This window comes from Marmota marmota, unplaced genomic scaffold (genome assembly GCF_001458135.2).
Source record: "Marmota marmota marmota unplaced genomic scaffold, marMar, whole genome shotgun sequence".
Taxonomy (NCBI): Eukaryota; Metazoa; Chordata; class Mammalia; order Rodentia; family Sciuridae; genus Marmota; species Marmota marmota.
The window spans coordinates 7,133,547-7,146,647 of record NW_025999982.1 but is presented as its reverse complement, the minus strand read 5'-3'; the positions used below and the strand labels follow the sequence as shown (position 1 = coordinate 7,146,647).

Below are 13,101 nucleotides of genomic sequence, written 5' to 3'. Positions count from 1 at the left end.
ATCCTGAGACTGAAAACCCTAAGAGTTACAGAGCTGGAGGGAGGCGTAGCTGTCTCTCACTAAGCTGTGGTTGCTGGGTCTCCCCATGCTCTGCCAGCTCGTTGTCAGCTAAACCCACCCTTTGGACATGTTTCCACCCTGGCAAGAGTCTGGTCTGCATCTTGGGAGGGAATTGCTTTAGTTTTCCCTTTCCCCTGGGGATCTCTGCTGTCCAGATTTCTGCGTGGCCAGGGACAGGTAGGCTAGTTTGTAGCATGCTGAGGGCTCCGGAGGGCCCTTCATGGGTGTTTATTTTGGTAAGGGTTCTCTTTGTGCCTCACGAAGGGTTCTTGATCCACCTGTGTCCCCTGGTGCAAAATGGAGGTGGGCACCTGTTTACAGACTCCGGAGGAGAAAGATGTCAGTCCCATACCTGCTCATCGCTGCTGTTCCAATAAAACCCTCACCCTCGGCCTGGGAATGGAATGCATCCTGCCCGTGTTGGCTTTGGAAGAGTGCCCTTCTCTTCTCGGCAACCCTGGCCCCTGCAGCACCCGGTGGAGGCCCCTCCCTGGGGGATGAGTGCTGAGTGGGCTGAATGGGACAGGCTGGTGTCTTGTCAGCACCCTCTCCCCCCTCAAGGGTGGCAGGAAGAGGGAGGGTGTCCTGATTCATGACTTTTCAGCACCCGCCTTTCCCCCGCCACTCTAGCCCAGCCCTGGATCAGTGTCCACTTGGATCAGCGGCCCCATGAGTTGAGCTCACCCACGTTTGGGGGCCTAGAACACAGTCAGTTACTGGGCAGGCTTGCTGTGTGGCTAGGCAAGGTCACTGCACCTCTCTTTGAGCCAAGGACTTGCTTACGAAGGCCACTAAACACCGAGTGCCCTGCTCACTTTGGCAGCACATATACTTGACTTTGGGGCAATACAGAGAGGACTCACGTGGTCACTGCCAATGAGACAAATTTGCGAAGCATTCCATCTTTTTTGTTGGGTGTGTTTAACAGAAAACAAAAAACCCAACCTGAGGGCCAGCTGTGTGTCCAGTGCTCACTTAAGGGTGGTAGGAATTAAGGGAGACACTTGACACTTTTGAGGTTGGTGGGGCCTTAACGTGTGTGTGGTGGGGGGTGTCACCATGCTTTGCATATTAAGGATTCACTAGGGATGGGGCATACGGGAGGGACCCTGGGGGCTCCTGGGCAGGAGGTCGCTGTAGGCTGAGACTGTTTTAGGGGAGGTTCTCCTGACCCTGCATCTGCAGGTTCCTTCCTTGGCCCCCACCGCTGTCTGGGTGGCCCTTACCATGGGAGCCCATTCCACTGGGGACTTGCCTTATCTGCACGTCCAGCCCTCCCCACAAGGCCCTTGACTTGTGGCCCATTGGATCCCAAACCTAGAGGGTAATTATTAATGAATGTCCGGAGCCATGAAGCTGGTTTCTCCTCTGCCCTCTCTCCCAGCGCCCCCAAACTCAGGCAGCACAGATGCAGCCCTCCTTTACTCCTCCAATCCAGGAAGCCACCCCCAGGCCTCCCCGCGGGGCCCTGCCTGGCCCAGCTCTCCCCAACCTAGGGTGCGCTCTGGGGCTGACCGCACCCCTCACCCTTCATCTTGCAGGCCCTCCTGGCAGGGACATGGCGTTCTCTGTGTGGACAGGTCCATAGGTTGCCTGGTGAAAGTACATCAGCACCTCCTTTGGAGTGTGGCTCCTGGGGCTGAGATGGGGCTACTTCAGGGTCATGGAGGGTACTTTTGGGTACGGTTCTAGAAGGTTCCAGTGCTCATCAAACCCACTGGGGACTTTGGTTAGTTTTGACACCATCTCTCTTGAGAATGTGCCTCCAAGCTGTACATGATTGAGCCATTCTCCTTTGTTCTGTGTTGGGGTCACCATATATGTGTCTTTTTTTTCCCTGTTGTTGGGATTGAACCTCAGGGTGCTCTACCACTGAGCTGTATCCCCAGCCCCAACAACAGGGTCTCGTTGCTGCTTAGGCTGTTGAGTAGCTCCTGCCTCAGTCTTCTGAGGAACTACGATTACAGGTGCACCCCACTGCACCCCACTGCTGCGTACCTGTGTTACATTTTCCTGTATGCTGAGCCTCCTGAAGGCAGTTTCCCATCCTGCACGCCTCTTCCCCAGGGCGCTGGGCACATGATTTAATCAGCATCCATTGATCGAATCACTGGGCTCTGGCTGGGGTATAGGAGACCCTTAAACAGGCAGGCAGGGCCTTGGTGCACCAGCTGTCCCAGGCACGGTGTGGGAGGGGGCAGTTTTCCTTCAATGATTCTCAAAGAGGGTCTGAGGTAGGAGCCAGACTTCAAATTATAAAAACAAGGTGTGGGTGGAGGTTAAGGAAAGCAGAAATAAAGTGCAAGTTAAAGTGTGCGGTTCTCTGTTAGCATTGAGTCATGGAAACTCAATTTAAAAACAGAAGCCAGGCAGGACCAAGTTGGGGAGACAGGTTATTGATGAATTTCTGTGCCTCTCACATTTTCTGTAATGTGGTTGTTTTGCTTTTATAACAAAAAACTCAACTTCTGTAATGGATAAAATGAATGCATATACTGTGTCCACTTATACACTGTTTATTTTTAATGTATGAAGTACACAAAGCACACAAAAACATGGTTTTAACAGAATATACTCAGAGGCTGGTGCAGTAGTGCACACTTATAATCCCAGCAGCTCTGGAAGGAAGTTCGAGGCCAATATCAGCAACTTAGCAAGGCTCTAAGCAACTTAGCAAGACCCCAATCTAAATAGAAAATAAAAAGGCTGGGGATGTATATGACCCAGTGTTTGAGTGCCCCCTGGTTTGGTTTTGTACCAAACCCTTGTACAAAAAAAAAAAAAAAAAAGTATACTGTAAACTCAAACCGCTTGAGCAGTCACTGAACAGTGTGTCGTGGTCTCTCAGGTTAGCTACAGAGTGGTGACTTGCTCCTCGGCAGTGCTATGGACACTTTGAGGCATGGCATCTTGGAAACTGGAGGAACCGCTGGGCCTTTGGCCTGCAGAGCAGGAGGTTTGAGATTGGGCACCCAGCCTGACACTGGCCAAGCACAGCATGTGCTTCCCCAGTGTCCTGCACAAGGGAGGGGTCCCCAGAGGCCCACAGAAAAGTCTTGTCTTGGCTTCTGTGTGCGTCCAGCTCAACCAAGCCCTGTGGGCTCAAGAAGCCTTGCCCCATCCTTTCCATTAACAGAAAACATGAGCACAGGCAAGATTTGAAACAGCCGGGGACCATCTGTGTCTTTCAAGAGTCAGGAGTGGCTGTGCCTAAGGCTTGGGTTGACCTGAGCTTGGGGAGGATTCAGGTGGGATGTGCTTGGTGTAGACTCGCACTGGTAAGATGGCCCTCCTGGGGTGCTGCTCTGTGCTTTGTTTAATATAATATTACTTATTATTGGGGCTATTTAATTTTTAATTGAAATGAATGAAATGAACATCGTGTTCCTCAGTCCTGGCAGGTTTCAGGTGCTCAGTCGCCACGTGAGACTGCACAGGCGAGCGTTCTCTTATTGTGGAGAGTTCAATTAGACAGTGTGTTAGTCCATTTTCTGTTGCTGATAACACAGTAACCTCAGACTGGGTACGTTATAAAGAAAAGAGGTTGTTCTGGGCATGGTGGCACATGCCTGTAATCCCAGCAATTTAGTGAGGCTCTAAAGGAAGTTAGTAAGACCTTGTCTCAAAAAATAAAAAGGGCTGGGCATGTGGCTCGGTGGTTAAGTATCCATGGGTCAGTCTCTGATACCCCCTCCAAAAAATATAAAAAGGAGGTTGATTTTGGCTCACAATGGCGTCCAAGGTCAGAGGCTGCATCTGGTGCCGGTCTTGCTGGCAGAGTCGTGAGGGAGCACAGGGCATCCAGCACATGGACGGAGACAGGGAGTGTCTGTGTGTCCGTCCTATCTCTCTTATAAAGCCACCAAGATTTAATCATGGTGGCTCTACCCCGTGATCTTATCTAATCCTAATTACTTCCCAAGGACCCCACCTCTGAATACCATGGTCAGAATAAGTCATCCTCTTAATACCCCACTGTGGGGACTAGATTCCAGCAGGTGAGACCCCTGGATTCTTGACCATAGCAGACTGGAACCTGTTTGTCGTGCCACACACCTGGCTCCTCTGGGGGCCTTATCATCTTGCGGTCACATTCTGGTTGGGAGAGAGGAGGGCTGGAGGCCTTGGAGTGAGGAAGGGTACTGTGCTGAGGACCCCCTCCTAGGTGACCCATCCACAGGGCTGGTGGAAAGTGTGCTTTTGTGGAAGGTGCGGAGCAGTCCAGCACACCCAAGTCAGAGCCTGGGCTCCCTTTGAGGTGGCACCAGGCCATCCAGAGTCCTTGTGCACTCAGGTCCAACCTGCTACCCGTGGCTTCCAAATCCCTTCTAAGTGCCTGCCACTGCCCCCCAGCTCAGCACCCTGTGTGAAGCACCCCTGGGCCCAATCCCGGGAGGAAAGCCTGTTGCTCATGGTTCCTGAGGTGCACGGGGTGAGTCTGCCCGCTAAATGGGGGCCTCTCCCTTGCAGGACAGGGCTATGAAGACATCTTTTCTCCATTGCTCAGATTTCCGGGGCTGTCTGGGTTGTGTTCAGGGTCTGTGGTGGGTTCTGGCTGGGGAAGGTGGGGCTCCGGCGATGGGAGGGAGGAGGGGAGGTGGGCCTAGTTTTTAGTTTGGGGGAGCGTCTCCCTGGGCGACCGTTCTATCCTGGTTTGTTGTCTTTTGAGCCTCAAAGTGGCTCCTGGGTTTGGGCTTCTGGCCCTGTTGCTTGAATTTGGAAGGGGCTTGATGGGAGCCCTGAGGGTTGGTGGGAGACTGTTCTGGATTCACTGTTGGGTGGCCACTTCCCTCCCGTGCTGTCTTCTACTGTCTCATAACCCGGCCCTCTGCCACCTGCTTCTTGTTACTTAGGGACATCCTCCTGGCAGGGCCCGTGCCTTGTCCTTCTTTGTTTCGCCTACAGCCGGGCACATGGCCAGTGATCAGCAAATAACGAATCCGTTGACCCTGCCCCGTGCTGCATCGGGTGCGGAACGCTTGTCATTGGCTCCGGTCATCTCCTCTTTGGGTTGAATAGGTCAAATGGGCTGCTGTGTGCATGGGCGGGGGTGCTGGTGCCTGGCCAGATGTGGCATCTGCAGCTGGCCAGCAGAGCTACACGTTTTTTTTTTAGTTATCGGCGGACACAACATCTTTGTTGGTATGTGGTGCTGAGGATCGAACCAGGGCCGCACACATGCCAGGCGAGCGCGCTACTACTTGAGCCACATCCCCAGCCCAGAGCTGCACTTTTGACCCTCTAGAGAGGTCAAGAGCCCAGAGATCCCTGTGGAGAATGTAGGTAAAGAAAACCCCTGTTCTCCCATCTAGCTCTCTGGTCCCCACACTGTCTCTGGAAAGTGACCAGGAGCCCCATTGTACACATGGGGAGGGAGCCAGGGGACCAGAAGAAGGCAGGCTCTGTCCTGGAGGTCACTACTGGGTCATTGTTTTAGCCCTTAGCTAGACAAGGAGCCTCGCTGCACAGACTTGAGGGTAGATGGGTCCCATTCTGTGGTCCCCCTGGGTGATTTGTTGGAGACCTGGCGGCATTTACTTGGCCTCTCTTTCAGCCTCCCCTTTCAGCCTCCCCTCTCCCCACAACATATCTCTACTCCTAAGGTCTGAAAACTACAGGTTCACAAATGGAGGGCCACCCTGGTTTGCCCATGCTCTGTGCTCTCCTTTGCCGTAACTCAGAGACTTGGTGGGAGGTGGCAGGATTCCCATTTTACAAATGAAGAAACGAGGCCGTGGTCTGAGGAGCTAGGCAGCTGCCCACCTGTGCGGACACACCCGTCTGCTGCGCGGTCCTCTGGTTGCCAGGGCGGGGAGGCTCTTGGAGGGGTCCAGCAGGCTTGGGAAGCTTTCCTACTTAGAGCCACAGCCTTCGTGGAACCAGGGGGGGACGCAGGTGTCAGAGGCTCAGTCCTTGTCCTCACCCATTCTGCCCCCTGCATTATGCAACGTGGCTGTGTCTCAGTCAAGATCCTTGTGCCAGGCCAGGAGAGTTTCCATTTCCTGTTGTCTGTCCCTGGTCCTGGGCCCCAGGTTGGGGGGAGGCTCTTCCAACCCCACCACGCCCCTCACCTTGACTCAGCCTCTCTGTCCTAGGAAAGCCTGCCTGTATTTTTCCACACCTTCAGCACAGAACAGCTCTGTGCTGCTTCACCCCGGTCACATCCCACACAGTCACATCCCACACCCCAGGCTGCCAGGGATGGGAGGTGGGTGGGGACCGTCCCTGTAAGGCTGAGACGGCTGCTCCTGCTTGGCCCCTCTGCTCTCTGACGTACCTGCTAGCCAGCAGCCAAGGGTCAGGTGTGCACCAGCCACATGTATCAGGGCCCCCTCTTTTCTTACACTCTGGGGGATCCTCTTTGTACCTCGTCCCCTTTATCTCTAGACAGGGTCTCCTGTGGCCAGAGCTGCTGATGTAACTGGTGTGGTTTGGGATCTGAGAAGAGGAGTCTGTCTGCACTTTAGGGCAGAACTGCCTTTGCACCTTGCCCAGGGACTTTGGGGTCATAGGCCACAGTTGTCTCAGCTCTTGCCTGTCATCATGACACTGTCTTCTGGGAAGTCGAGTCTGGGATTTGGGGATCATTGAGGTAGAAAACTCCCCCACCCGCCAGGAGCATCATCGATGCCAAAGGCCCGTGCTAGGCTGCCGGTAGTTTCTTGTACAATTTATTCCAGAGGGGATGGAGGCCAGCTGTCGCCCGTCTCCAGCTGGACTGAACCAGAGGAAATGGACTTGGACTGAGCTGGGGGTTTGGGTTAGAGTGGGACAATAAGGAAGGATTCTGTGACAGGTGGTTGGCTCCCATGAGAATCCTGTAGGGAGCTTTGTTGAGGACAGGGGCAAGATCACACCTGGGGTGCGGGTGGATGAGACCAGTCCCCCAGATACCTCCTGGGGGCTGGGGAGTGGGATTCTTAGGAGAAGAGACACTTGCTGCCCTTCTAGTGCAGGATTAATGCCACCACCTAGTACCCCTCTGGGCTTCACTTTTTTAAATTAACAAAGCAGTTTACACTTTAACTACTTGGTCATCTTAAACAAATTATAATAAATGACTAGGCTTAATAATCTCTTATCGTCAGAGACCCAGCCCTTGAGGATGGGTAGTTATTTATTACCCCAAGCTGACAGCCACAGGCCAAGGGAGAGAAGAGCAGCCAAGAGGCCCCCAAGTGGGAGGGAGCTTGTCAGGTTATCTAAGGCATTCCGAAGGGCACCAGGTAGACTGTGGCTGACACTCCAAAGGGCAGTGGGGAATGTGGAGGGGTCAGGAGCAGGCATCCTCCCAGGGAGGTGGGAACAGGGAACGCTGGCCGTGGGGAGCCTTGCCCTTAGAACCCCCAGCAGGGCTGCCCAAGGCCGGTAGCTGTTCCCAGCAGAGCAGACTCACCTAACAGTCCCAGCACCCTCCCTTCCCACCCCTGCTGGGAGAGCAAGATGCAGTGTCATGCTTGGGAAGACCTGTGGCCATTGGGTTTCCAACCACTGTGACATCTCCTACACTGCCACCCACTCCCCTGTTGTGCCTCCCCTCCCCACTGTCTCCTTCCTCTGGAATCTGGTTCCAAAGTCCACAGGGGAGCTGACTCACCAGGGCTAGGACCTCTGGGGCTTGGAGCAGGCATTACCCCCTCTGTGCCTGTACCCATCAGGGCTTCCCACCTGCCTCAGGCAAGGAGCCAGAGCACATAACACCAGCACCCAGGTCATGCCCAAGCAGACAGACTGACATCTTGGAACCCCACTGTTCACTGCAAATATGCAACACCAGCTAGTGCCAGGTTCTGCCGTGAACGAGTGGAGTCTTTGCCTCTGGTCTGTTTAGGGGAGAGTAGCAGGCCGGGGTACCCAAATGCCACGTGGACATCAGGTCGCTCGGAGTGCAGTGGAATAAAGGGCTGGGGAGGGGCGGATGTGCACTGCTCAGGTGGGGTGGCTCCAGGAGATGTGGGGGGTGAGACCTGATTGAAGCAAAAAGCACAGGGGTGGAGGACTGCCCAGCTGGAAGGCTGTCCCAAGTCCTACTCAGTTGGGTAGTGGTAGGTGGGAGGAAGGCGTCGCCGTCCACAGCCAGCTCTGGAGACCTCTGCAGCAGGCACAGATCCTCAGGGCAAAGTGCCCCCAGACCCCTAGTTCTCTGTATGAGGCAACCGTGGCCTCATTCCGCCCTCTTCCTAGTACTCACATCCACAGCAAACCCAGTGTGCCCAGGACCAAGGGGCACCATACCTCTAATCAGGTACCCAGCCTGGGGAAGTCATTGTCCTGTTTTCCAGATGTGGAAAGTTAAGTTCAGAGCTGTGACAGGACATGTCCTAGGTGGCCAGCTAGTGGACACTGGAGTCCAGGCATGTCTGCTGTGAAGCCAGGGCCTTTCTCCTGGGCCCTCAAGCTGCTTATGGAAGGAGGGCCCCTAATTGGACATTTTAAAGTGACTGGCCATTTTGTGTGTTCAGTGCAGACCTGGATTGGGAGGACAGGAAGCAGGCAGGCCCTGGACAGGGTGGCTGGCCTGAAGGTGAGCCAGAGCTCCCTCAGGTTGTCAGCCTGGAGAGGGAGATGGTGAGTCAGCAGTTCCTGAGACCTCCTTTGTGGCCTGCCCGAGGGCTGTTTTTAGAAACCTTGAGTGGCTGGTGACTTCCTGTGGTTGCTCCTTCCACCCCTCCCCAAGGTTGGGGTGATCATGAGAGCATCTCTGGGGACTGGGGTAGAGAGCATGAGCATAGTGTTCACCCTGAATGGTGTGGGCAAGGTTAGATCCGTGGGTGTGACTGCGCAACCCTCACAGCAACACACCGTCCGTGTCCACTGTCCCCTTCCTGCTCTACTTTGGTTGGCATTGCTCAACCAAGTCCCAGGATAGGGGATGGATAGTCTGGTTATTTTGTGGAAAGGGACCCCCAGAGTCAGGGAGCCTCTGGCAGGTTCAGCTATGTGCATTGTCACCAGCCTGCTGGGTGGCTTCACCCCGACACTAGCCCTATCCAATCCTCATCTACAACACGGGAATAGGAAATACCCACTTTGCTTTGTCTCCCTTTAAGGTCCTGCATCTCAAATGAGATCGTGGCAGAGGCGTTATGGGTGAGGGGGGCTGGGTAAATGTGGTGGGGGGTGCTCACCCATGTTCCCTGTCTAACCTTGACATGGAAGAGAGTGAGCAGAGCAGGAAAGGGTCGTCATCTTGCCTGGAAAGGACAGTGAGGCAGGGGACAAATTCAGTGGAGGGTCCTCTTCTCAGAGCCCTAACCCACCCTTGGAAGGAAGGCCTCTTGCTGCCTAGTGACCCACTCTTATGGGGGCAGCAGGGGCGGCTGTTCTGCTGGCTCAGCAGGCTGGCGTGTCCCTCACACTGTTCACCCACTTACTATGGCAGGCACCCCTGGGATCTAGATTCTGGGAGCAGGGAAGGGATTAAGTCATAAATCTAGGTTGCAACATCCCGGACAGGTTATAGACACCAGCACGAGGCTGGGAACCTGGGCCTCACCACCTCAGAGCAGGGCAGTGGTTTTGAGTTGGGGGTCAGAGAAGCAGCAGGTGGGTGGAGAGGCCCCTTTTATCTTTAAACCCCACTGGACATCCACCTGCCCGCTCCCTCAGAAGATGAAGTGGCTGGGGTGGGTTTTGAGAGCCTGGTTCCAGGAGGCCGTCAGGCATGTGTGTTTGGAAGGAAGGGGGCTCTTTCCTGTTGCCGAGGTCAGTTCTCAGGCAGGCAGAGCTGCTGTGGGACCCGGCCTGTGAAGCCCCTTGTGTCCCCAGGGCCCAGGGATTTCCAGCAGAGTCCATCAGCCCAGCCAGCCCTCCAGGTGCCCCAACGCTTGCTGACTCCCATCCTGCGCTCAGACCCCAGCAGCCCTTCACTGTTTGCTTTAGCCAAACCCGCAGCCCTCCTGGGTCAGCCAGTCCCTGCCGAGCCGCCTGGGCTCCGCTCTCACGGGAGGGCTGCCCAGCTACTGGGGGAGGAATGACCAGCCCAGCCCAGAACAATGGGGGCAGGGTCACCTGCCTTGTTTTCTTTGTCCTTCCCAAGTGAGCACAGGGCTCCCAGGCCTGTGAAAGGCGGAAACCCAGAGGCTTCTGCTGAAAACCTGCTGCCATTTGGCACCGGCCCACCCTGTGAGCGTGAGACCTCACGGTGCTTCTGGGCTCCGAAGAGGCTGCTGAGAGATGGCCTGGGCTGGGGAAACCCAGAGGTAGACCGACCGGAGGACAGTCACACAGGTGCCCCAGTGCTAACTTTGGGGGAGGGGACTTAAGCCTTTTGGGTCAGGGGCAGAGTTGAAAATCATTTGCATATAAATAATCACCTGGGGGGTGCTTGTAAGCCCAAGTTCCTAGTCAGGGCTCAGGACTGTATTTGCTGGAATCTGAGTGGGAAGACCAAACTGGGGTATTTTTCCAACTCTACACCCCAACCCCCCATCCCCCCATAGATGTCAGCCTACAGTCCAGGTTGGGTGATGGTACCACAGTGATCCCCACCCCCACCCCCGCCTCCACCTGTTGTTTAAACTTCTGGGCCTCAGTTACCTACCATCCATTGCAGCCTGAAAATATTGAATGAGAAATTCCAGAAATCATTCATGAATTTTAAAGTACCCTGGTGAAATTTCCTGCAGTTCACTCCTCCTGCCTGGGATGTGAATCATCCCTTCACCCAGCACAGCCATGTGCTGCCTGCCTGGCCATCATTTAAGAGCTGTCTTGGTCATCAATCGACTGTCACAGTGCTTGTGTTCTGGTGCACTCTGTAGTGTCCCCTAAAGTGTGTCACAAGGATGGGAGTGGGAGTGCTCTGCTACTTTCCACTTTACCTGATGGGGTTGACTGGGATTCTGGGGTTAAATCCAGGGGTGGGTGTGAGCCACTGTGCAGGAGACCTGGGAGCACAGTGGGTTGGGTGCTGTTTTGTCCACAGCCCCACCTGTGACACTGGGATATTCTCTGGCTGATTGCTCCATCTCTGGGCTCAGGGATGCAGGCACTGGGCACATTGCCTCAAGGACCAAAGATGATGTAGACAGTGAGGGCTTCCTTCAGCCTGAGCAAAACCTTGGGGAGTCAGAAGGCAGGCTTGAGTGGGCCTGGGAAAGGGGCGTGTGACTTGCTGGGGCTCCTGGTGGCCATTAAGCTGACTCTGGAGTGAAAGATGTGTTTCCTTGAAGGAGCTGTGTTGGAGTGGGGGTGCAGGCAGGATGGGGTGCTGGTCTGGTCGTAGTTTTGGCAGAGGGAAATGTGAATTTTAAGGGAGGTGTCCCCTGTCCTAGTTGGGGGACCCCAGTGGTCATAGTCATTTTATGGAGAAGTCACTTCTCATTTTATAGAGAAGAGATTGACAAAGAGACCAAAGTTTCTGGGAGAACCTACTGGCTGAGCCGATTGAACCCAGCCAGGTCTTCAGATCTGTGTTGACACCCCAGCAATTGATTTGTCCCTCTTTCAGCTAAAAAACATGATAAATATCCTATGTAGGTATTGGAACACACCTGGAAATGCAGGTGAGCTAAAGAGTAGCTTCAGTCGCCCGCCCTGGTCCATTTCTGCCCCAGAGTTCTGTGTCTTCCCTGGGAGTTGCTCAGTGGTAGAGCACTTGCCTAAGCACGCAAGGCTCCGGGTTCCATCCCCAGCACCAAAAAAAAAAAAAAAAAAGAAAGAAAGAAAGAAAGAAAAGGCAGAGCGCAGCTAGTACAGGTATCAGGGTGGCACCCTGGACCCCCGCCAATGCCTTGCCCATGAACTATGGTGCCCTCTGAGCCACACCTGCTGACCTGGGTCAGGCTGGAAGGTGGTAAGGAAAATACCAAGAATTCCTTCCCCCTGGCCTGAGCGTCCCTCCTTGCCCTGGAAGGTGGAAGACCTAAGCCCAGCACCCCACACTCCCCCTCACCCCAGCAACCCCCTCTAAAGGTGGCCATTTTACATTGCCATCACCTTGGGAACTTTTTATTTATTGTAGGGGGAACTTTTTAAAACCCATGCCTGGGTTAACAGAATATCTGAGCACACGGTGTTTATTTAAAGTCCAAGGTGGACCCATGGGGCAGCTCAGCCTGGACGGAGAGTCCCTGACTTGACATCTGTGGTGTTAAAGCCTCAGTTTCCGCATCTGAAAATAAGCCCAACACGCCCTCTCCCAGACCCCAGATAACCTTCAGGAAATAGTTGGAGAGTTTGGGTGAGTCAAGGATGGAGAATGGAAGGGAGCGATGGTCATCCGAGGGCTTAGACCAGGGAGAGGTCTCTAATTTGTCTTGGGAATAGGAGTTGACAGGTGCACACTTAGTCTCCAGGAAACTTTCGGTACGCTGACAGTCCCAGTGTGCACAGTCAGATTGAACAGGACCAGCCCATCAGCTGGGCAGACAAGTGCTCCACCAGCCCCTTCCCTATCACTCCAAACTGCTGTGGGGGTGACGTGGAGCCCCAGGACATGGGGCCTCCCACCCTCCCTTCACCAGTTCCTGGGTTGCAGCTTTAAAGTATTTAAAAGCTGCTGGAGCGAATGTGCCCAAACTGCAAATATTTGCCTGGTGAGTGTCTGTGATAGGTTTACTGATCTTCTGTCCTTCTGAGAATTCCTCCACTCTCTGTGGGCCCACAGTCCCACCCTTGACTCCCCACCCCAGGAGGGGGTCCCTGTGAGAGGGCAGATGGCCTGGGGAGCCAGGTCCTGGGAGCCCAGGGACAGGCATTTTGTTGCTGTTTTGTCCACAGCCCCACCTGTGACACTGGGATATTCTCTGGCTGATTGCTCCATCTCTGGGCTCAGGGTCGCAGGCACTGGGCACATTGCCTCAAGGACCAAAGATGATATAGACAGTGGGGGGCAGCTGGGAGGGGAGTTGGTCCTCGGGTTTGGAGAAGCTGCCCTCTGTGCCTTCCTGACCTCAGCCTCACTTGCCCAATTTGCTTGGCTGGTTGGGAAACTGATCCATGTGGCTGGGGGCCCCTGGGGGCACAGAAGTCAAGTGAGGTGGCCTTCTGAAGGATGGGGTGGGACACTTTAGGCATGCCTCCCCCCCCCCCCCCCCC

General features: G+C 54.6%; 1 protein-coding gene across 3 annotated transcripts in view; it reads left to right on the top strand.

The window, feature by feature from the left end:
- The window catches only part of Kcnk5 (potassium two pore domain channel subfamily K member 5), a 43,936-nt gene that overhangs the window by 15,703 nt on the left and 15,132 nt on the right, over positions 1-13,101 (top strand). The window contains exon 1 of one of the 3 annotated variants that reach the window (XM_015487682.2): positions 5,197-5,339. The exons of 1 other annotated variant lie outside the window; for it this stretch is intronic. The gene's annotated coding sequence lies outside the window, so the exon portion shown is untranslated. Of the gene's footprint in view, positions 1-5,196; positions 5,344-13,101 lie in introns of those variants that run through there. One more of the 3 variants, XM_015487681.2, reaches the window with a different exon arrangement.